At 40.7% G+C, this 24,274-nt stretch overlaps 3 long non-coding RNA genes across 3 annotated transcripts; 1 reads left to right on the top strand and 2 right to left on the bottom strand.

Annotated features, from left to right (window-relative positions):
• Positions 1–717: 717 nt before the first annotated feature.
• LOC128455659 (uncharacterized) lies at positions 718–3,736 on the top strand. The gene is made up of 5 exons (XR_008341755.1): positions 718–819; positions 1,228–1,410; positions 2,030–2,116; positions 2,780–2,926; positions 3,163–3,736. It is a non-coding gene; the product is annotated as an uncharacterized LOC128455659 (long non-coding RNA).
• A 1,107-nt stretch (positions 3,737–4,843) lies between these two features.
• On the bottom strand, positions 4,844–7,558 carry LOC128455658 (uncharacterized). The gene is made up of 5 exons (XR_008341754.1): positions 7,457–7,558; positions 6,866–7,048; positions 6,160–6,246; positions 5,350–5,496; positions 4,844–5,113 (listed from the first exon to the last, which is right to left on the bottom strand). It is a non-coding gene; the product is annotated as an uncharacterized LOC128455658 (long non-coding RNA).
• A 13,698-nt stretch (positions 7,559–21,256) lies between these two features.
• Positions 21,257–23,971, bottom strand: LOC128455657 (uncharacterized). The gene is made up of 5 exons (XR_008341753.1): positions 23,870–23,971; positions 23,279–23,461; positions 22,573–22,659; positions 21,763–21,909; positions 21,257–21,526 (listed from the first exon to the last, which is right to left on the bottom strand). It is a non-coding gene; the product is annotated as an uncharacterized LOC128455657 (long non-coding RNA).
• Between the last annotated feature and the right edge of the window lie 303 nt (positions 23,972–24,274).

Genomic DNA, 24,274 nt, shown 5'->3' with positions numbered 1-24,274 from the left:
GAACCCTCGCTTCCTCCTCATCCTTCCATTCGCATGCACACATCGTGCAGAACCTGCATCGGTGTCACGGCAGTATTTATCCACAACCCAGTCTCATCAGAAAACGTTCAATGGCAACGTTGGTCCACTTGGAACGACGTTACCATCTCACAATCTGGCCTCTCAGATTGTGAGATGGTAACATTTAGTCCTCCCATTGTTTTGCATTGGCGTGTTCTCACGTCACGTGACTCTCAAGCTCCCGTCTGCGGAGAGGAAAACATGGTGGAGATTCCTTGTTTTTTCAGATAAAAATATAATTTTGTAACTTAGTTTGGGCATAAAAATACATTCTGACACCATTTCTAGCGAGAAATGTGCTCTTTGCTTCCACAGTCTTCAGCCAGTTCGTGCTTATGATAAATATTTTAATAGTTATCACGCATGTGTTTATCGTTGCTATGACGGTTGCCATGCCACCACGGCGCAGCGTGGTGTTTAAATCACCGTCCCTGCGTGGTGTCCTTCAGTGATCGTGAATGTTATTCATGTTATATAATAGTAATATTTGAGGCTAGATAACATCTCTAATGAGAAGGAACCTGCGAGTCTGTTCATACCGAGGCCGGCCCGAGTGCGCGAGCCGAGCGGCCCGAGCGGCGCGAGCCGAGCGGCCCGAGCGGCACGAGCGGCGCGAGCTGAGCGGCCCGAGTGCGCGAGCGGACATGACGTGTGGCTGTCGTAAAAACCCTATTTGTAAACAACCAGTCCTTTTAACTCGGGGCTGCGTCATAAACACGGCGCGCTTGGAAGACCACGATGTCATCTTCCTTCTGTCAGGTAAGTAGTTTATTGTTTTTAAAGATCGTTACGATCTAGGTTTACAGTCCGAGTGCGGATAGAGTCCGTCAATCCACACTATGGACGCTGTTCATCAGCTAATACGCCATTGTTAGCCACATGCTTCAGCCCACGGTAGCCTGTGCTACCTGGGAGGTGAATACATTGTTGTTGAAACCAGTTCAAGACGCTTAGCTCATCATTGAGGGACGCTACAATATAAATATAAACATGAATTTGATTTATGAATGCTTTAGATTAATAAGGAGTGTATTTCTCTACTATTACTCCACAATATCAGGTCAATTTGGTTTAATGTATAGTATGCACTATGACAATAATGTTTCCATGTTATGGAGTTGCGATTCATTTTATAAAACAATTGCTATGTTCTGTTTTTTAATCAAGGAGGATCCCAGTGAAGCTACAGGAGTTTCATTAACGTCAATAACTTGGACCGAACGGTTTGTTTTGCTTGATGAAGAGCAGGAAGGGCAGCCTGCAGAGAAAGAGAAGCCGGGTTGAGCCCACTACCATCATCCACGTACCATGAGGAAGATGAGGGAGAGAAATGATCCTACCATTAAAGAGGTACTTTTAAGTTACATACCAGAAACACCATTTTATATAATGTGCTAAATATACATTTTATTACATCCCCAAAGTACGCTTGCTGAAATACAAGTTTATATCACACTGAAAGAATTTTGATCAATCATGCTTCCCTGCTGTGATTGTTTAACTGGGAAAACAACTTTTTCCACAGGAAGGCAAGTAAATTTAAGGAATACATGTGCAACGTTTTCCTCTGTTATGTATAATGATGACCCCCATCAAACATAATGTTAGCAATATTTACACCTTTTAATTTATACTGATTATTTCTGTCTACATGTGTGAATTTGCCTTCATTAGTTTCAGAAAAGAGCGATGATGTATCGGTCAGTGGGCGGCAGCACGAGACTCCGCAAACTAGTCTGTAAGCAAAGCAGACGAAGGCATCGAGGTTGCGGCCTGCCATCATTGTTATTTTTGCTTAAGGGACTGAATATGTTTCATGCAGGAATATTAGCATTTCCCTTATATCTACCAAAACTGCTTGTTTCCCAGACTGCAGTTTTGTTTTGATCCGATGTGGTGTGCAAATACAACCGTATCTGCAATGGGTTGTGGGGCATTAACATTTGTAACTCTAATTTTGTTTTGACAGACTGTGAAAAGAACGTTGAGAACATCACCACTCTACAGGAAGACACAGTCCAGTAATGGGTGTCAGTTTTTCAGTAGTGAACGACAGGTACTGTGGAAAAATGTGTGTCATTGTTGTACAATGTCCTTTGACTCTGTTTACACAAGGTTAACACAAAAAGGTTTGATTGTAAACTGATATTGGTATGAATTCATGTTATTCTCCTCTTCACAAGAAACAAACAATCCAAATTACCTGCAGAAAGCCCTTGATGGACGCTTCAGCTGCATCGTCAGACTGGCCAGACAGCAAGATGCCAACTTTAATGCCAATTTATTTGTGTAACATTCTGTGACCAAATGTATAGATAACTTTTTGTAGATTGTAAAAAAGATAACCCATTTATTAAAAAAAAACTACACTAGAATTACCGCACTGCGTTGTATGACTCCGCTAACCAGTGCAGTGTCCGTCTACATATTTCTACATATTTTCTCTCATATAAATGACACTGTGTCTCTTGACAACTGAAACCATAAGATGAGGTCAGTGTGGCCTTGACCTTTTGACTTTAACACAAATACACAGTTAGACAATCCGAAAACATACAGTTATGCCAACATATATTTTGTTTCACATTCTAGATGGCATAAGCAGAGGCATCAACTCAGGAAAAATATTTCTGTAGAAAAGAAAGCCCTGTACGTGTGTACGTATGTATACATACAAACGCACTATTGAGACGTTTTGTTTTTTATCATATATTCTCAGGAAGGACTGATGCATTTACTGAGACGGGACGTGAGGGCCTACTCTGCGTGCTCAGAGTTCAAGCCCAGCAGGCTGCAGCGGTCCTGACATATTCCGGAACAGCAGCACAGTCTTTGGATGACTCCTCTGAAGATGAAACATGGCGAGGTACTTCTCCACTGATGAAGAACTGTGAGGGCTGTGATTAGCTACACTCTCTTGCTACAAGGCTACTCTTGCTACTCCCTGGCAGCCTTAGGAAGGCATTAGCTTGCTGTTGGGTAGCTGTTAGCTTCAGCATTTTTAGTTTTTAGCGGCCTGTGTGACGTTTATGTTTAAAACCAAAAAATCAGAGGGAACCATCTTCATAATGAAACACTATGGTTTGTTTGTGTGTCCTTCAGTTCTTCTCAAGAGAAGCAGTACAGGTGTGCCTCAGCTCCACGGTCCCTCCTGCAACCTCCGCTCCTGATGCTAACCTCATGTCTCCATCACACCAAGCAGCAGACCTGGATTGACAGACCTTTCTCCAGAGCTGCCCCCTCCCTCTGAAACCCCCCTCTCCAAAACACTATTTGTGTAGTTTTTAAAGTATTTTTTGCATGAGAATTGTTGATCATAACATTTCCAGCAGATGCCTTAATGTAATGTTTGTGCACAATAAATGACATTGATCATAACATATTGCTATTTCCTTGCACTTCTACACCATGATATTGTCAGATAAGATGCTGATTACATTAAAGCAGTGAATGCTCTTCTTTAAGCAACATAAACACACAATGATCCAATGGATCGGAAGTAGAATGGGCACATTACATTCTGTAGAGAATGCCTCAGTAATTGAAGTCAGAAAATAACTTTCTTTATCTGAGGTTCCAGTCATTTATAGTCACAGCAAAGCACACAGGTCTGGTTGTCTAGGGACACCCATATCATATTGTTTAAGATGTGTAACATCAAGTTTGTGTATCAGTGCAAAATACATACCGTCATTAGTCAAGAGTTCACCCTCTTGTTTACACTAAATTTAGGTGACCCAGATGTTTCACAATGCAATCTGATAAGGTCTTATGAGAAACATTCTTAACATTAAAGAAATGAACACAGAGGATAGCAATAGATGTTTGACTCAAATCAGTAGCTGGTAATCAGCAGCCTGACTTTTTCAAACACATTAATACCACAATGAATGAGGCAGGGATTATCTATCAGAAATCAACTATATCGTCACATTAGGTTTCTCTTGAGCTCATTGGAATTACCTTCACATTCCACTCACTGTCACCTGAACCATACTGTTGTTTCTGTATCTACAGTGACTTTTAGGAAAACATGTATAAAGCAATGTATAAACAATAATACATCTTATTTATATAGAGCTTTTCAAGAAGTGCAAGTACTTAACTGAGGGACAGCTTATACAAACAATATATATGTCTTAAATCCATGTGATGGGACAGCCTCTCACTTGGATGTAAACCAATTTTAAAACACATTTACTTATACTGGAGATCTTTTAAATTAATGTCCCAGAAATGATTTCTGATGGAAAACCCCTGCCTCATTCATTGTAGTATTAATGTGTTTGAATAAGTCAGGCCGCTGATTATCAGCTACGGATTGAAGTCAAACATCTACTGCTATCCTCTGTGTTGATTTCTTTAATGTTAAGAATGTTTCTCATAAGACCTTATCAGATGCATTGTGAAACATCTGGGTCACCTAAATTTAGTGTAAACAAGAGAGTGAACTCTTGACTAATGACGGTATGTATTTTGCACTGATACACAAACTTGATGTTACACATCTTAAACAATATGATATGGGTGTCCCTAGACAACCAGACCTGTGTGCTCTGCTGTGACTATAAATGACTGGAACCTCAGATAAAGAAAGTTATTTTCTGACTTCAATTACTGAGGCATTCTCTACAGAATGTAATGTGCCCATTCTACTTCCGATCCATTGGATCATTGTGTGTTTATGTTGCTTAAAGCAGAGCATTCACTGCTTTAATGTAATCAGCATCTTATCTGACAATATCATGGTGTAGAAGTGCAAGGAAATAGCAATATGTTATGATCAATGTCATTTATTGTGCACAAACATTACATTAAGGCATCTGCTGGAAATGTTATGATCAACAATTCTCATGCAAAAAATACTTTAAAAACTACACAAATAGTGTTTTGGAGAGGGGGGTTTCAGAGGGAGGGGGCAGCTCTGGAGAAAGGTCTGTCAATCCAGGTCTGCTGCTTGGTGTGATGGAGACATGAGGTTAGCATCAGGAGCGGAGGTTGCAGGAGGGACCGTGGAGCTGAGGCACACCTGTACTGCTTCTCTTGAGAAGAACTGAAGGACACACAAACAAACCATAGTGTTTCATTATGAAGATGGTTCCCTCTGATTTTTTGGTTTTAAACATAAACGTCACACAGGCCGCTAAAAACTAAAAATGCTGAAGCTAACAGCTACCCAACAGCAAGCTAATGCCTTCCTAAGGCTGCCAGGGAGTAGCAAGAGTAGCCTTGTAGCAAGAGAGTGTAGCTAATCACAGCCCTCACAGTTCTTCATCAGTGGAGAAGTACCTCGCCATGTTTCATCTTCAGAGGAGTCATCCAAAGACTGTGCTGCTGTTCCGGAATATGTCAGGACCGCTGCAGCCTGCTGGGCTTGAACTCTGAGCACGCAGAGTAGGCCCTCACGTCCCGTCTCAGTAAATGCATCAGTCCTTCCTGAGAATATATGATAAAAAACAAAACGTCTCAATAGTGCGTTTGTATGTATACATACGTACACACGTACAGGGCTTTCTTTTCTACAGAAATATTTTTCCTGAGTTGATGTCTCTGCTTATGCCATCTAGAATGTGAAACAAAATATATTTTGGCATAACTGTATGTTTTCGGATTGTCTAACTGTGTATTTGTGTTAAAGTCAAAAGGTCAAGGCCACACTGACCTCATCTTATGGTTTCAGTTGTCAAGAGACACAGTGTCATTTATATGAGAGAAAATATGTAGAAATATGTAGACGGACACTGCACTGGTTAGCGGAGTCATACAACGCAGTGCGGTAATTCTAGTGTAGTTTTTTTTTAATAAATGGGTTATCTTTTTTACAATCTACAAAAAGTTATCTATACATTTGGTCACAGAATGTTACACAAATAAATTGGCATTAAAGTTGGCATCTTGCTGTCTGGCCAGTCTGACGATGCAGCTGAAGCGTCCATCAAGGGCTTTCTGCAGGTAATTTGGATTGTTTGTTTCTTGTGAAGAGGAGAATAACATGAATTCATACCAATATCAGTTTACAATCAAACCTTTTTGTGTTAACCTTGTGTAAACAGAGTCAAAGGACATTGTACAACAATGACACACATTTTTCCACAGTACCTGTCGTTCACTACTGAAAAACTGACACCCATTACTGGACTGTGTCTTCCTGTAGAGTGGTGATGTTCTCAACGTTCTTTTCACAGTCTGTTAAAACAAAATTAGAGTTACAAATGTTAATGCCCCACAACCCATTGCAGATACGGTTGTATTTGCACACCACATCGGATCAAAACAAAACTGCAGTCTGGGAAACAAGCAGTTTTGGTAGATATAAGGGAAATGCTAATATTCCTGCATGAAACATATTCAGTCCCTTAAGCAAAAATAACAATTATGGCAGGCCGCAACCTCGATGCCTTCGTCTGCTTTGCTTACAGACTAGTTTGCGGAGTCTCGTGCTGCCGCCCACTGACCGATACATCATCGCTCTTTTCTGAAACTAATGAAGGCAAATTCACACATGTAGACAGAAATAATCAGTATAAATTAAAAGGTGTAAATATTGCTAACATTATGTTTGATGGGGGTCATCATTATACATAACAGAGGAAAACTTTGCACATGTATTCCTTAAATTTACTTGCCTTCCTGTGGAAAAAGTTGTTTTCCCAGTTAAACAATCACAGCAGGGAAGCATGATTGATCAAAATTCTTTCAGTGTGATATAAACTTGTATTTCAGCAAGCGTACTTTGGGGATGTAATAAAATGTATATTTAGCACATTATATAAAATGGTGTTTCTGGTATGTAACTTAAAAGTACCTCTTTAATGGTAGGATCATTTCTCTCCCTCATCTTCCTCATGGTACGTGGATGATGGTAGTGGGCTCAACCCGGCTTCTCTTTCTCTCCAGGCTGCCCTTCCTGCTCTTCATCAAGCAAAACAAACCGTTCGGTCCAAGTTATTGACGTTAATGAAACTCCTGTAGCTTCACTGGGATCCTCCTTGATTAAAAAACAGAACATAGCAATTGTTTTATAAAATGAATCGCAACTCCATAACATGGAAACATTATTGTCATAGTGCATACTATACATTAAACCAAATTGACCTGATATTGTGGAGTAATAGTAGAGAAATACACTCCTTATTAATCTAAAGCATTCATAAATCAAATTCATGTTTATATTTATATTGTAGCGTCCCTCAATGATGAGCTAAGCGTCTTGAACTGGTTTCAACAACAATGTATTCACCTCCCAGGTAGCACAGGCTACCGTGGGCTGTAGCATGTGGCTAACAATGGCGTATTAGCTGATGAACAGCGTCCATAGTGTGGATTGACGGACTCTCTCCGCACTCGGACTGTAAACCTAGATCGTAACGATCTTTAAAAACAATAAACTACTTACCTGACAGAAGGAAGATGACATCGTGGTCTTCCAAGCGCGCCGTGTTTATGACGCAGCCCCGAGTTAAAAGGACTGGTTGTTTACAAATAGGGTTTTTACGACAGCCACACGTCATGTCCGCTCGCGCACTCGGGCCGCTCGGCTCGCGCACTCGGGCCGCTCGGCTCGCGCCGCTCAGCTCGCGCACTCGGGCCGGCCTCGGTATGAACAGACTCGCAGGTTCCTTCTCATTAGAGATGTTATCTAGCCTCAAATATTACTATTATATAACAAGAATAACATTCACGATCACTGAAGGTGATCTCCTCTGCTTTCTGTATCGCGCACGGCGGAGTTCCATCCCGATGCGCACACACACAGGTCAGCACACTCCCACCAGCGGACATGAGCGCTGATGAGTGGTGTGCAAAGCTGGCATACCTGGCTGTTATAGTTCGAATAGTAAATTATGAAGCTGACCAATGGGTTTCCACCGTGAGTCCTGAAGGAGGCACGGCATCAAGCGATGTGAAGAGGAAGTGAAACTCTCTGACACCGACATCGAGGTGTTTGTTAGTGAGGTGGAGGTGAAGAGCGACTTTATGGGACAGCAGTGATGTCACTAATAAAGAAAATACACTGATACTCTGCCACTGCTGCTGTGGATAACACAATGTGTGAGATCAGAAATTGCTGAACCCTCGCTTCCTCCTCATCCTTCCATTCGCATGCACTCATCGTGCAGAACCTGCATCGGTGTCACGGCAGTATTTTATTTATCCATTTAGAGCATCGGAGCACACTTTAAGAATCACTGCAAACGAAATAATACAACCAAATGACAAAATAGGGCTTCTCGTTTATGGAGCCAATAACTCACCAATAATTAATTCATTAAACCCGAATTTCACAGTACTAGTCAACCATATTGCACATTGCCATAGAACAAAATAAAATAAAACAAAAAAAAACAATAATCAAACAAATAAATCAGAAAGAAACTAAATCTTAACAAGGTGAAATAAGGCAGCCCTATATAAAACCAACATGTTGTAGTTAGGTCACACAATTTAAACCAGTTTATCAAAATGTTTGAAAACATTTACAAACATAAACCACATCATTATGTCATACCTTTGTAACCCAGATCTCCTGGGCCTGACTTCGTAAACACAAAAAATGAATATGATGATAAGAATATTTGAAACGAAACTTATCTTTTGTTTTAATTCCTCTAATTAAAATTAAAGACCACCACAAATGTATTTTAAAAGTCGAAACCTTTACAGGTGTTTATTAACAATATGAAACAAATGAAATTGTTGTGAGCTCCTCTCTCAGGAAGTAAAATATTTACAAAATAAAATAAATGCACAACAGTTATATGAAATATAACTTTTCTCAAATGCACAAAATAAAATACAGGGTCTCTTTAAATTGTTTTACCCGTTCCTATGAATTCACTCTTTAAATCACTGAAAAAGGGTTAAATAAAATCTTTACCTTTCACAGGTCTCTGAATCAAAACAAAACAATAATCAACTTTAAATTAACTCACAAACATCACATGTGGACCAGAAATGATCAAACTCAAAACTCAGTTGCAGGCCTGTAGTGATGCTCGGGTTCGGTGAGGCCTGAAAACTATTATGGCCACTTCACTCAGTCAAGAGCATAAAATAAAAGCACGTGCATAGTCACATCAGTTCAATACTCACAGGTCCAAACGAGGAGCAATAGGGCAATGACAGTCACAGATAGGGGTGATGGCAGTCACAATCCAAACACAGGCAGCACACAGCAACGAAAATCCGGGGAAGAATAAAACAGCAGGGTCCATCAACCAGCAACCATCTCAGGTTCTCTCTCCCTCTCTTCACACACGTCCATCTCCTTTAATTACATGAACTCTGTTGAGCCATAATATCATCACGCTAAATCGTACTGACTTAACGTTAGCCCGTTTTAGCATTGAAAACTACAACAGTGCTAAAGCTATGCTATCCAAACACGTGATGCTATGCTAGCGGGTGGCTAATTACATTACAGTTCGGTCTTTTTTCACTACAACATTAAGTTACAGCTCACAATTTAAGGCCTACACATTATATTTACCTTTGGCAAGTTACATAGAAGAGTAATATATCAGGACCACGATGACACCTCTTCAATGTTTCATACAGCACTACACCTTTCCTCAGGACACCGGACAATCTGTCTCTCTCTCTCTCACTCACCTGCTCAAAGCATGCTGAACCTCACCCTACACTTCATGTCCCTCCCCATACCAGACTTGGATGGGCTGTGAATTTGCTACTACCCAATGAGAAATGCAGAAACTGAATGACTGACACACAGAGAAAAAGTTAGATTTCACATTAAAAGCACTCAAATCAAGTTTCTCGTCTTCTCAATCACAGAGCCTTTTAACTACACATCTATTTATTGCTTTACTTTTTTAACTGTAAATAGCTAAACTTATTAACTGTACATATTATATTTATTACATGTTATCCCGTATTTAACCTTATTTTAACTACTATTTTTAATAATATGAACTTATCTAATTATCATGAACTTTCTATTTTAATACAACTTTTTTTATGCTATTTTGAGATTAATTTTATGCACTGTATCCTAATGATTTTATACAGGGCTACACCTTTAATTCATTAAAATAAAGCAGGGACCCACGCCGTCGTTTATGTCTTGAGAACAATTACTAAAATAGGAAAAGACAACTTAACTTAATGTCACGCACACAATAGTGAAGACTCTGGTAATTGTTCCGGCGCATTACTTACAAGTAGTATTGTTATGACTGGAGGAGATTACAGCGTGCATTTATGGCGACGCTGATACCGTCTCACCCACACGCACACACACACAGCTGTACGCTGGCTCTAGGCACAGAATAAAGGTTAATATTTGCGGAACGTTTTCTGAGTGATATCCGTTGACATTAAAGTTACTTTCTGCAAACTCACCGCAACAAACAATTTGTGTCCGCACCTGCTGCGACCACGCTGCACTTACTCAAACACACAGGACAGGCAGTGGAGAGAGAGAGAGAGAGAGAGAGAGAGAGAGAGGGCGAGAGGGAGCGCTACGGTGTCCCTTAATAGACGTCGCCAAATCCCCGCAGCATATAGGAATCACTGTCCTGTGGGATAAATTAAAATATCAGCAGAACGGGAAAAATAACAGTGCTAAAACTATAAAACTGTATTAAGAATTGACCCAGTTACACTTGTAAAGTGTCTTACGATCTGTTGTTGATGTCCCAGCCCGGTTTGGGGGGTGGTTATCATTTGAGTTGAACCTATGTTTTCTCCTGTTTCTGGATGAGGAGTTGGTTCCTTTAATTTCAGTAGTTAGGTTTAGGTTCTTCCCTTTAGGTGTTTTGTGTTTGCTGTCTTGTTGTTCGACCCCCCACCGAAGCTAAAGAGTTAACCACGAGGAAATTCTGGGACCTCCCATCAGTGTCGCTTCCGTCATCGCTTTGCTCGTGTGTTCCCACAGGAGCTGATGTCCTGCGCGGATGCAACTTCCGTCTGTCCGCTCACTTTATACTCCCCGTAGACCGGCGGCGAGGACACCGCGTAAAACCCACAGCGCGAGTGTGACGCGGTCTGTTAGAGTGTAACTCCCGGACTGTAAACAATTGTCATGTAAATTAATTTGTCTGTTTATTATTGTTTTAAATGAAATTCAACATACTACCAAATACTGCACCATTTAATTTAATGGAATAGCAGCATGATGACAGTCAGTTCCTATAAATTAAACCCCTCTTAACGAAAACCTTGGTTCCCTGTGTTGATGTGATATTCTGAACAACGTATACTGAATGAAATGCAGCAACTGAAATACTTGCTGGTTTTTGTTGCTGGAAACAGAGTTGTCCATTACAGATGTAGATTTCAGAACAAGACAGTTATCAGTCTGTTCATTACATGTGATAAAACGAATGAACCTTGTAAAACACTTGGAGAAATTATGCAGGTATCAGGACAAAACATCAATCCCACAAAGAGAATCTACAACACGTGATAATTAAATACAACGTGAAAGATTCCTTTCTTTATTTATTTTTGAATGGTCCTGGTAAAATAAGAGTGCCTTTATCAGACGAATCTCTTAAAAACTGTTAATTCAACAACACAATGTGTGATACATTGTCCTCTGAACACTGTCATCAGGAAATGGTTTCTGAGGCACCGTGTGTGAAGCACCGACGGTGGGAGCTCTGCAACTTGATTACATGAAAGATCAACAAGTGACATTCATGAAGTAAATACATCCAATAACTGATCCTAATTTCCAACAGAGAGAAGTAAAGCGAAATACAGAGATCAAATCCTGCATGTTCCCTTTTGTGTACATGGAAAGGAAGCATATACCCACATTTGGAAGTGAATTGATTCATATAAAGTGGACAGGAGAACAACAATATGATTACATGTACAAAATTAAAGAGACAAATTGACAAATGACCCGGTGAGAGAGCTCTCCCCGACCTATATGATACTCCACTCAAAGTCTATTAGGTTGATTGAGACAGATTTTTTCTGAATGTCTCTTCCTGTCCCCTTGGAGACGAGTCCCACAAACAGCTCTTGTTCCTCTTGATTCAGAAGAAGCAGCAGAACACAGGAATCTGAGAATAGAGGTTGGATAGAAATAAAGTCGCTGATATATGATGTCTATACAAGTGTTTATGAAGTTAGGGTTGAAAATACATGGGAGAAAATCTACTCAGTACTTGTGTTAAACAAATAAACGGTTCAATCACATAAACTGTGGCTTCCACATTTTAATATCAGAGGTTAAGCAGACACTTCATCACGTATATCTAATTCATACTTTGAAAGGTTTAACAGCAGTGAACATTTGTTATAGAAGTCGTTTTAGTTTAGTTGTTTCATTTCATCATCGACGCGTCAGATACAGAGGAAGACGGAGCGGGTCTAACAGCCGCTTGTTGGTGTCTGCTCCTTCTGCTGCAGAGGAGAGGAGCGGAAAGAGGATTGATATCAACAGACTGAGTTCACAACACTTCATCTCGTACATGGTGACACGTGCTGAGATACTGACACGGGGAGCACAGAGAAAAGAGACGGAGACTATAATGATTGAATTTGAAACAAAGGTGTCTCCACAGGAGGTAGACTTTGGATTCAGGAAATATAGAATTCGGGAAATTGTACCATACCGGGGTAGATCATCAACAACAGATCTTACGGCACGTTACACGGATCAGTTCTGACCGTCAGTCTGACTGGCAGCAGTGCGCGCCCCGCCGGGTTCAAGCCCGCCCCCTACTCAGTGGCGCTGTTCACTTCGGTCGGATTGCCCTCTGCAAACCATATTTCATAACTCAGGTTATAAAGTTATATATATAGTTATACAATATATATAAAAACTATAGTTTGTTGCATTTATTAAATACTGTTGATATTTAACTGCTATTTTTACCTGTTACAAAAAAGAAAAACACCAAACTCTTTTGAAGAGGAGAACATAATACATGTGTAGGCCTACTTTGAAATAAATTATACACAGAACTATGCTGTTTTTTCTCATCTCCAGCTTGGTACTTTTCAGCAGATTGAGATTAAGATTAAGATACATTTATTTATCACAAACACATGTACAGACATGCACAGGCACACTCATGCAGGTAGGGTGTGCTTGCTCTGGAAATGTGTTTAAACATTACATTTTTTTGTGTTTGCTAATTCCTCGCCACATATCAAGCATACAGGTAAACCTGCATCGTTGGCAGAGAAAGCAAATGAATCTGTGCACGCAGAATTGAAGTCTCTATTTACCTCCCAGACTTTTCTTTTTGGGGATTTGTCCCTGGTTAGTTTACCGAGGCCAGTGGTCGGGGGCCCCGGCTCTGCGCCAAGCCCAATTTCTACTATAAATGATCAATGCAAAGCACGTCACGAATATTAAATTATGAAGCTGACCAATGGGTTTCCACTGCGAGTCCTGACGGAGGCACGGCATCAAGCGATGTGAAGAGGAAGTGAAACTCTCTGACACCGACATCGAGGTGTTTGTTAGTGAGGTGGAGGTGAAGAGCGACTTTATGGGACAGCAGTGATGTCACTAATAAAGAAAATACACTGATACTCTGCCACTGCTGCTGTGGATAACACAATGTGTGAGATCAGAAATTGCTGAACCCTCGCTTCCTCCTCATCCTTCCATTCGCATGCACACATCGTGCAGAACCTGCATCGGTGTCACGGCAGTATTTATCCATTTAGAGCATCGGACCGATTCCCTCACATCAGTGGATCCTTGCCTCCACTCTGAGATATTATTTGAAAAGTGTTTTCATGCACCCCGGCTCTGCGCAGGGGTGCTCTGCACATCCTGCGGCCGGCGCACATAAATAAAAAACATATTTAATTATAAAACTTTTTTTTTTATTAAATCAAATTAATAAAAAAACTGCGCGGGCACATCCTGCAGCTCACATCCTACGGCGCACATCCTGTGGCGCACATCCTGCGGCGCACATCCTGCGGGAGGCGCACATAAATAAAAAACATATTTAATTATAAAACTTTTTTTTTTTTAAATCAAATTAAATCAAATTAATAAAAAAAAATGGGCGCGCATATCTTACGGCGCATATCCTGCGGGAGGCGCACATCCTAAATATTTTTTTTTAAAATTAAATTAAATCAAAATAATAAAAAAACAATGGGCGCTCCCATCCTGCGGCGCACAAACTGCGGCTCACATCCTGCGGCACACATCCTGCGGGCGACTCACATCCTGCGGGAGGTGCACATCCTAAATAAAAAAGTAAACATTTTATTCGATTTAAATTAATAAAAAACTGGGCCGGCGGGCGGCACGCATCTTAAATCAGTAATTTTCAACCAGTGTGCCGCGAGAGATCTACCGGTCCATCGCAAAGGCAGTGTGGGTCGATCGCACGACTTGACAAGAGGTCAGGAGGACGCTCCGGCGCACGTACCCCCTCTTTTCATTTTTTTTCGCCACGGCCACGCCCCCCGCCACATGGTCACGCGTTTAGATTTCTCCTCTGCTTTCTGTATCGCGCACGGCGGAGTTCCATCCCGATGCGCACACACACAGGTCAGCACACTCCCACCAGCGGACATGAGCGCTGATGAGTGGTGTGCAAAGCTGGCATACCTGGCTGTTATAGTTCGAATAGTAAATTATGAAGCTGACCAATGGGTTTCCACCGTGAGTCCTGAAGGAGGCACGGCATCAAGCGATGTGAAGAGGAAGTGAAACTCTCTGACACCGACATCGAGGTGTTTGTTAGTGAGGTGGAGGTGAAGAGCGACTTTATGGGACAGCAGTGATGTCACTAATAAAGAAAATACACTGATACTCTGCCACTGCTGCTGTGGATAACACAATGTGTGAGATCAGAAATTGCTGAACCCTCGCTTCCTCCTCATCCTTCCATTCGCATGCACTCATCGTGCAGAACCTGCATCGGTGTCACGGCAGTATTTTATTTATCCATTTAGAGCATCGGAGCACACTTTAAGAATCACTGCAAACGAAATAATACAACCAAATGACAAAATAGGGCTTCTCGTTTATGGAGCCAGTAACTCACCAATAATTAATTCATTAAACCCGAATTTCACAGTACTAGTCAACCATATTGCACATTGCCATAGAACAAAATAAAATAAAACAAAAAAAACAATAATCAAACAAATAAATCAGAAAGAAACTAAATCTTAACAAGGTGAAATAAGGCAGCCCTATATAAAACCAACATGTAGTTAGGTCACACAATTTAAACCAGTTTATCAAAATGTTTGAAAACATTTACAAACATAAACCACATCATTATGTCATACCTTTGTAACCCAGATCTCCTGGGCCTGAGTTCGTAAACACAAAAAATGAATATGATGATAAGAATATCTGAAACGAAACTTATCTTTTGTTTTAATTCCTCTAATTAAAATTAAAGACCACCACAACTGTATTTTAAAAGTCGAAACCTTTACAGGTGTTTATTAACAATATGAAATAAATGAAATTGTTGTGAGCTCCTCTCTCAGGAAGTAAAATATTTACAAAATAAAATAAATGCACAACAGTTATATGAAATATAACTTTTCTCAAATGCACAAAATAAAATACAGGGTCTCTTTAAATTGTTTTACCCGTTCCTATGAATTCACTCTTTAAATCACTGAAAAAGGGTTAAATAAAATCTTTACCTTTCACAGGTCTCTGAATCAAAACAAAACAATAATCAACTTTAAATTAACTCACAAACATCACATGTGGACCAGAAATGATCAAACTCAAAACTCAGTTGCAGGCCTGTAGTGATGCTCGGGTTCGGTGAGGCCTGAAAACTATTATGGCCACTTCACTCAGTCAAGAGCATAAAATAAAAGCACGTGCATAGTCACATCAGTTCAATACTCACAGGTCCAAACGAGGAGCAATAGGGCAATGACAGTCACAGATAGGGGTGATGGCAGTCACAATCCAAACACAGGCAGCACACAGCAACGAAAATCCGGGGAAGAATAAAACAGCAGGGTCCATCAACCAGCAACCATCTCAGGTTCTCTCTCCCTCTCTTCACACACGTCCATCTCCTTTAATTACATGAACTCTGTTGAGCCATAATATCATCACGCTAAATCGTACTGACTTAACGTTAGCCCGTTTTAGCATTGAAAACTACAACAGTGCTAAAGCTATGCTATCCAAACACGTGATGCTATGCTAGCGGGTGGCTAATTACATTACAGTTCGGTCTTTTTTCACTACAACATTAAGTTACAGCTCACAATTTAAGGCCTACACATTATATTTACCTTTGGCAAGTTACATAGAAGAGTAATATATCAGGACCACGATGACACCTCTTCAATGTTTCATACAGCACTACACCTTTCCTCAGGACACCGGACAATCTGTCTCTCTCTCTCTCACTCACCTGCTCAAAGCATGCTGAACCTCACCCTACACTTCATGTCCCTCCCCATACCAGACTTGGATGGGCTGTGAATTTGCTACTACCCAATGAGAAATGCAGAAACTGAATGACTGACACACAGAGAAAAAGTTAGATTTCACATTAAAAGCACTCAAATCAAGTTTCTCGTCTTCTCAATCACAGAGCCTTTTAACTACACATCTATTTATTGCTTTACTTTTTTAACTGTAAATAGCTAAACTTATTAACTGTACATATTATATTTATTACATGTTATCCCGTATTTAACCTTATTTTAACTACTATTTTTAATAATATGAACTTATCTAATTATCATGAACTTTCTATTTTAATACAACTTTTTTTATGCTATTTTGAGATTAATTTTATGCACTGTATCCTAATGATTTTATACAGGGCTACACCTTTAATTCATTAAAATAAAGCAGGGACCCACGCCGTCGTTTATGTCTTGAGAACAATTACTAAAATAGGAAAAGACAACTTAACTTAATGTCACGCACACAATAGTGAAGACTCTGGTAATTGTTCCGGCGCATTACTTACAAGTAGTATTGTTATGACTGGGGGAGATTACAGCGTGCATTTATGGCGACGCTGATACCGTCTCACCCACACGCACACACACACAGCTGTACGCTGGCTCTAGGCACAGAATAAAGGTTAATATTTGCGGAACGTTTTCTGAGTGATATCCGTTGACATTAAAGTTACTTTCTGCAAACTCACCGCAACAAACAATTTGTGTCCGCACCTGCTGCGACCACGCTGCACTTACTCAAACACACAGGACAGGCAGTGGAGAGAGAGAGAGAGAGAGAGAGAGAGAGAGAGAGAGAGAGAGAGAGAGAGAGAGAGAGAGAGAGAGAGAGAGAGAGAGAGAGGGCGAGAGGGAGCGCTACGGTGTCCCTTAATAGACGTCGCCAAATCCCCGCAGCATATAGGAATCACTGTCCTGTGGGATAAATTAAAATATCAGCAGAACGGGAAAAATAACAGTGCTAAAACTATAAAACTGTATTAAGAATTGACCCAGTTACACTTGTAAAGTGTCTTACGATCTGTTGTTGATGTCCCAGCCCGGTTTGGGGGGTGGTTATCATTTGAGTTGAACCTATGTTTTCTCCTGTTTCTGGATGAGGAGTTGGTTCCTTTAATTTCAGTAGTTAGGTTTAGGTTCTTCCCTTTAGGTGTTTTGTGTTTGCTGTCTTGTTGTTCGACCCCCCACCGAAGCTAAAGAGTTAACCACGAGGAAATTCTGGGACCTCCCATCAGTGTCGCTTCCGTCATCGCTTTGCTCGAGTGTTCCCACAGGAGCTGATGTCCTGCGCGGATGCAACTTCCGTCTGTCCGCTCACTTTATACTCCCCGTAGACCTGCGGCGAGGACACCGCGTAAAACCCACAGCGCGAGTGTGACGCGGTCTGTTAGAGTGTAACTCCCGCACTGTAAACAATTGTCATGTAAATTAATTTGTCTGTTTATTATTGTTTTAAATGAAATTCAACATACTACCAAATACTGCACAATTTAATTTAATGGAATAGCAGCATGATGACAGTCAGTTCCTATAAATTAAACCCCTCTTAACGAAAACCTTGGTTCCCTGTGTTGATGTGATATTCTGAACAACGTATACTGAATGAAATGCAGCAACTGAAATACTTGCTGGTTTTTGTTGCTGGAAACAGAGTTGTCCATTACAGATGTAGATTTCAGAACAAGACAGTTATCAGTCTGTTCATTACATGTGATAAAACGAATGAACCTTGTAAAACACTTGGAGAAATTATGCAGGTATCAGGACAAAACATCAATCCCACAAAGAGAATCTACAACACGTGATAATTAAATACAACGTGAAAGATTCCTTTCTTTATTTATTTTTGAATGGTCCTGGTAAAATAAGAGTGCCTTTATCAGACGAATCTCTTAAAAACTGTTAATTCAACAACACAATGTGTGATACATTGTCCTCTGAACACTGTCATCAGGAAATGGTTTCTGAGGCACCGTGTGTGAAGCACCGACGGTGGGAGCTCTGCAACTTGATTACATGAAAGATCAACAAGTGACATTCATGAAGTAAATACATCCAATAACTGATCCTAATTTCCAACAGAGAGAAGTAAAGCGAAATACAGAGATCAAATCCTGCATGTTCCCTTTTGTGTACATGGAAAGGAAGCATATACCCACATTTGGAAGTGAATTGATTCATATAAAGTGGACAGGAGAACAACAATATGATTACATGTACAAAATTAAAGAGACAAATTGACAAATGACCCGGTGAGAGAGCTCTCCCCGACCTATATGATACTCCACTCAAAGTCTATTAGGTTGATTGAGACAGATTTTTTCTGAATGTCTCTTCCTGTCCCCTTGGAGACGAGTCCCACAAACAGCTCTTGTTCCTCTTGATTCAGAAGAAGCAGCAGAACACAGGAATCTGAGAATAGAGGTTGGATAGAAATAAAGTCGCTGATATATGATGTCTATACAAGTGTTTATGAAGTTAGGGTTGAAAATACATGGGAGAAAATCTACTCAGTACTTGTGTTAAACAAATAAACGGTTCAATCACATAAACTGTGGCTTCCACATTTTAATATCAGAGGTTAAGCAGACACTTCATCACGTATATCTAATTCATACTTTGAAAGGTTTAACAGCAGTGAACATTTGTTATAGAAGTCGTTTTAGTTTAGTTGTTTCATTTCATCATCGACGCGTCAGATACAGAGGAAGACGGAGCGGGTCTAACAGCCGCTTGTTGGTGTCTGCTCCTTCTGCTGCAGAGGAGAGGAGCGGAAAGAGGATTGATATCAACAGACTGAGTTCACAAAACTTCATCTCGTACATGGTGACACGTGCTGAGATACTGACACGGGGAGCACAGAGAAAAGAGACGGAGACTATAATGATTGAATTTGAAACAAAGGTGTCTCCACAGGAGGTAGACTTTGGATTCAGGAAATATAGAATTCGGGAAATTGTACCATACCGGGGTAGATCATCAACAACAGATCTTACGGCACGTTACACGGATCAGTTCTGACCGTCAGTCTGACTGGCAGCAGTGCGCGCCCCGCCGGGTTCAAGCCCGCCCCCTACTCAGTGGCGCTGTTCACTTCGGTCGGATTGCCCTCTGCAAACCATATTTCATAACTCAGGTTATAAAGTTATATATATAGTTATACAATATATATAAAAACTATAGTTTGTTGCATTTATTAAATACTGTTGATATTTAACTGCTATTTTTACCTGTTACAAAAAAGAAAAACACCAAACTCTTTTGAAGAGGAGAACATAATACATGTGTAGGCCTACTTTGAAATAAATTATACACAGAACTATGCTGTTTTTTCTCATCTCCAGCTTGGTACTTTTCAGCAGATTGAGATTAAGATTAAGATACATTTATTTATCACAAACACATGTACAGACATGCACAGGCACACTCATGCAGGTAGGGTGTGCTTGCTCTGGAAATGTGTTTAAACATTACATTTTTTTGTGTTTGCTAATTCCTCGCCACATATCAAGCATACAGGTAAACCTGCATCGTTGGCAGAGAAAGCAAATGAATCTGTGCACGCAGAATTGAAGTCTCTATTTACCTCCCAGACTTTTCTTTTTGGGGATTTGTCCCTGGTTAGTTTACCGAGGCCAGTGGTCGGGGGCCCCGGCTCTGCGCCAAGCCCAATTTCTACTATAAATGATCAATGCAAAGCACGTCACGAATATTAAATTATGAAGCTGACCAATGGGTTTCCACTGCGAGTCCTGACGGAGGCACGGCATCAAGCGATGTGAAGAGGAAGTGAAACTCTCTGACACCGACATCGAGGTGTTTGTTAGTGAGGTGGAGGTGAAGAGCGACTTTATGGGACAGCAGTGATGTCACTAATAAAGAAAATACACTGATACTCTGCCACTGCTGCTGTGGATAACACAATGTGTGAGATCAGAAATTGCTGAACCCTCGCTTCCTCCTCATCCTTCCATTCGCATGCACACATCGTGCAGAACCTGCATCGGTGTCACGGCAGTATTTATCCACAACCCAGTCTCATCAGAAAACGTTCAATGGCAACGTTGGTCCACTTGGAACGACGTTACCATCTCACAATCTGGCCTCTCAGATTGTGAGATGGTAACATTTAGTCCTCCCATTGTTTTGCATTGGCGTGTTCTCACGTCACGTGACTCTCAAGCTCCCGTCTGCGGAGAGGAAAACATGGCGGAGATTCCTTGTTTTTTCAGATAAAAATATAATTTTGTAACTTAACTGCCTCATTCATTGTAGTATTAATGTGTTTGAATAAGTCAGGCCGCTGATTATCAGCTACGGATTGAAGTCAAACATCTACTGCTATCCTCTGTGTTGATTTCTTTAATGTTAAGAATGTTTCTCATAAGACCTTATCAGATGCATTGTGAAACATCTGGGTCACCTAAATTTAGTGTAAACAAGAGAGTGAACTCTTGACTAATGACGGTATGTATTTTGCACTGATACACAAACTTGATGTTACACATCTTAAACAATATGATATGGGTGTCCCTAGACAACCAGACCTGTGTGCTCTGCTGTGACTATAAATGACTGGAACCTCAGATAAAGAAAGTTATTTTCTGACTTCAATTACTGAGGCATTCTCTACAGAATGTAATGTGCCCATTCTACTTCCGATCCATTGGATCATTGTGTGTTTATGTTGCTTAAAGCAGAGCATTCACTGCTTTAATGTAATCAGCATCTTATCTGACAATATCATGGTGTAGAAGTGCAAGGAAATAGCAATATGTTATGATCAATGTCATTTATTGTGCACAAACATTACATTAAGGCATCTGCTGGAAATGTTATGATCAACAATTCTCATGCAAAAAATACTTTAAAAACTACACAAATAGTGTTTTGGAGAGGGGGGTTTCAGAGGGAGGGGGCAGCTCTGGAGAAAGGTCTGTCAATCCAGGTCTGCTGCTTGGTGTGATGGAGACATGAGGTTAGCATCAGGAGCGGAGGTTGCAGGAGGGACCGTGGAGCTGAGGCACACCTGTACTGCTTCTCTTGAGAAGAACTGAAGGACACACAAACAAACCATAGTGTTTCATTATGAAGATGGTTCCCTCTGATTTTTTGGTTTTAAACATAAACGTCACACAGGCCGCTAAAAACTAAAAATGCTGAAGCTAACAGCTACCCAACAGCAAGCTAATGCCTTCCTAAGGCTGCCAGGGAGTAGCAAGAGTAGCCTTGTAGCAAGAGAGTGTAGCTAATCACAGCCCTCACAGTTCTTCATCAGTGGAGAAGTACCTCGCCATGTTTCATCTTCAGAGGAGTCATCCAAAGACTGTGCTGCTGTTCCGGAATATGTCAGGACCGCTGCAGCCTGCTGGGCTTGAACTCTGAGCACGCAGAGTAGGCCCTCACGTCCCGTCTCAGTAAATGCATCAGTCCTTCCTGAGAATATATGATAAAAAACAAAACGTCTCAATAGTGCGTTTGTATGTATACATACGTACACACGTACAGGGCTTTCTTTTCTACAGAAATATTTTTCCTGAGTTGATGTCTCTGCTTATGCCATCTAGAATGTGAAACAAAATATATTTTGGCATAACTGTATGTTTTCGGATTGTCTAACTGTGTATTTGTGTTAAAGTCAAAAGGTCAAGGCCACACTGACCTCATCTTATGGTTTCAGTTGTCAAGAGACACAGTGTCATTTATATGAGAGAAAATATGTAGAAATATGTAGACGGACACTGCACTGGTTAGCGGAGTCATACAACGCAGTGCGGTAATTCTAGTGTAGTTTTTTTTTAATAAATGGGTTATCTTTTTTACAATCTACAAAAAGTTATCTATACATTTGGTCACAGAATGTTACACAAATAAATTGGCATTAAAGTTGGCATCTTGCTGTCTGGCCAGTCTGACGATGCAGCTGAAGCGTCCATCAAGGGCTTTCTGCAGGTAATTTGGATTGTTTGTTTCTTGTGAAGAGGAGAATAACATGAATTCATACCAATATCAGTTTACAATCAAACCTTTTTGTGTTAACCTTGTGTAAACAGAGTCAAAGGACATTGTACAACAATGACACACATTTTTCCACAGTACCTGTCGTTCACTACTGAAAAACTGACACCCATTACTGGACTGTGTCTTCCTGTAGAGTGGTGATGTTCTCAACGTTCTTTTCACAGTCTGTTAAAACAAAATTAGAGTTACAAATGTTAATGCCCCACAACCCATTGCAGATACGGTTGTATTTGCACACCACATCGGATCAAAACAAAACTGCAGTCTGGGAAACAAGCAGTTTTGGTAGATATAAGGGAAATGCTAATATTCCTGCATGAAACATATTCAGTCCCTTAAGCAAAAATAACAATTATGGCAGGCCGCAACCTCGATGCCTTCGTCTGCTTTGCTTACAGACTAGTTTGCGGAGTCTCGTGCTGCCGCCCACTGACCGATACATCATCGCTCTTTTCTGAAACTAATGAAGGCAAATTCACACATGTAGACAGAAATAATCAGTATAAATTAAAAGGTGTAAATATTGCTAACATTATGTTTGATGGGGGTCATCATTATACATAACAGAGGAAAACTTTGCACATGTATTCCTTAAATTTACTTGCCTTCCTGTGGAAAAAGTTGTTTTCCCAGTTAAACAATCACAGCAGGGAAGCATGATTGATCAAAATTCTTTCAGTGTGATATAAACTTGTATTTCAGCAAGCGTACTTTGGGGATGTAATAAAATGTATATTTAGCACATTATATAAAATGGTGTTTCTGGTATGTAACTTAAAAGTACCTCTTTAATGGTAGGATCATTTCTCTCCCTCATCTTCCTCATGGTACGTGGATGATGGTAGTGGGCTCAACCCGGCTTCTCTTTCTCTCCAGGCTGCCCTTCCTGCTCTTCATCAAGCAAAACAAACCGTTCGGTCCAAGTTATTGACGTTAATGAAACTCCTGTAGCTTCACTGGGATCCTCCTTGATTAAAAAACAGAACATAGCAATTGTTTTATAAAATGAATCGCAACTCCATAACATGGAAACATTATTGTCATAGTGCATACTATACATTAAACCAAATTGACCTGATATTGTGGAGTAATAGTAGAGAAATACACTCCTTATTAATCTAAAGCATTCATAAATCAAATTCATGTTTATATTTATATTGTAGCGTCCCTCAATGATGAGCTAAGCGTCTTGAACTGGTTTCAACAACAATGTATTCACCTCCCAGGTAGCACAGGCTACCGTGGGCTGTAGCATGTGGCTAACAATGGCGTATTAGCTGATGAACAGCGTCCATAGTGTGGATTGACGGACTCTCTCCGCACTCGGACTGTAAACCTAGATCGTAACGATCTTTAAAAACAATAAACTACTTACCTGACAGAAGGAAGATGACATCGTGGTCTTCCAAGCGCGCCGTGTTTATGACGCAGCCCCGAGTTAAAAGGACTGGTTGTTTACAAATAGGGTTTTTACGACAGCCACACGTCATGTCCGCTCGCGCACTCGGGCCGCTCGGCTCGCGCACTCGGGCCGCTCGGCTCGCGCCGCTCAGCTCGCGCACTCGGGCCGGCCTCGGTATGAACAGACTCAGGTTCCTTCTCATTAGAGATGTTATCTAGCCTCAAATATTACTATTATATAACAAGAATAACATTCACGATCACTGAAGGTGATCTCCTCTGCTTTCTGTATCGCGCACGGCGGAGTTCCATCCCGATGCGCACACACACAGGTCAGCACACTCCCACCAGCGGACATGAGCGCTGATGAGTGGTGTGC

The sequence above is a fragment of the Pleuronectes platessa genome, chromosome 14 (assembly GCF_947347685.1).
Source record: "Pleuronectes platessa chromosome 14, fPlePla1.1, whole genome shotgun sequence".
In the NCBI taxonomy this organism is placed as follows: domain Eukaryota; kingdom Metazoa; phylum Chordata; class Actinopteri; order Pleuronectiformes; family Pleuronectidae; genus Pleuronectes; species Pleuronectes platessa.
Note: the sequence above shows the minus strand (reverse complement) of the source record. Positions and strands in the feature narration are given on the sequence as shown.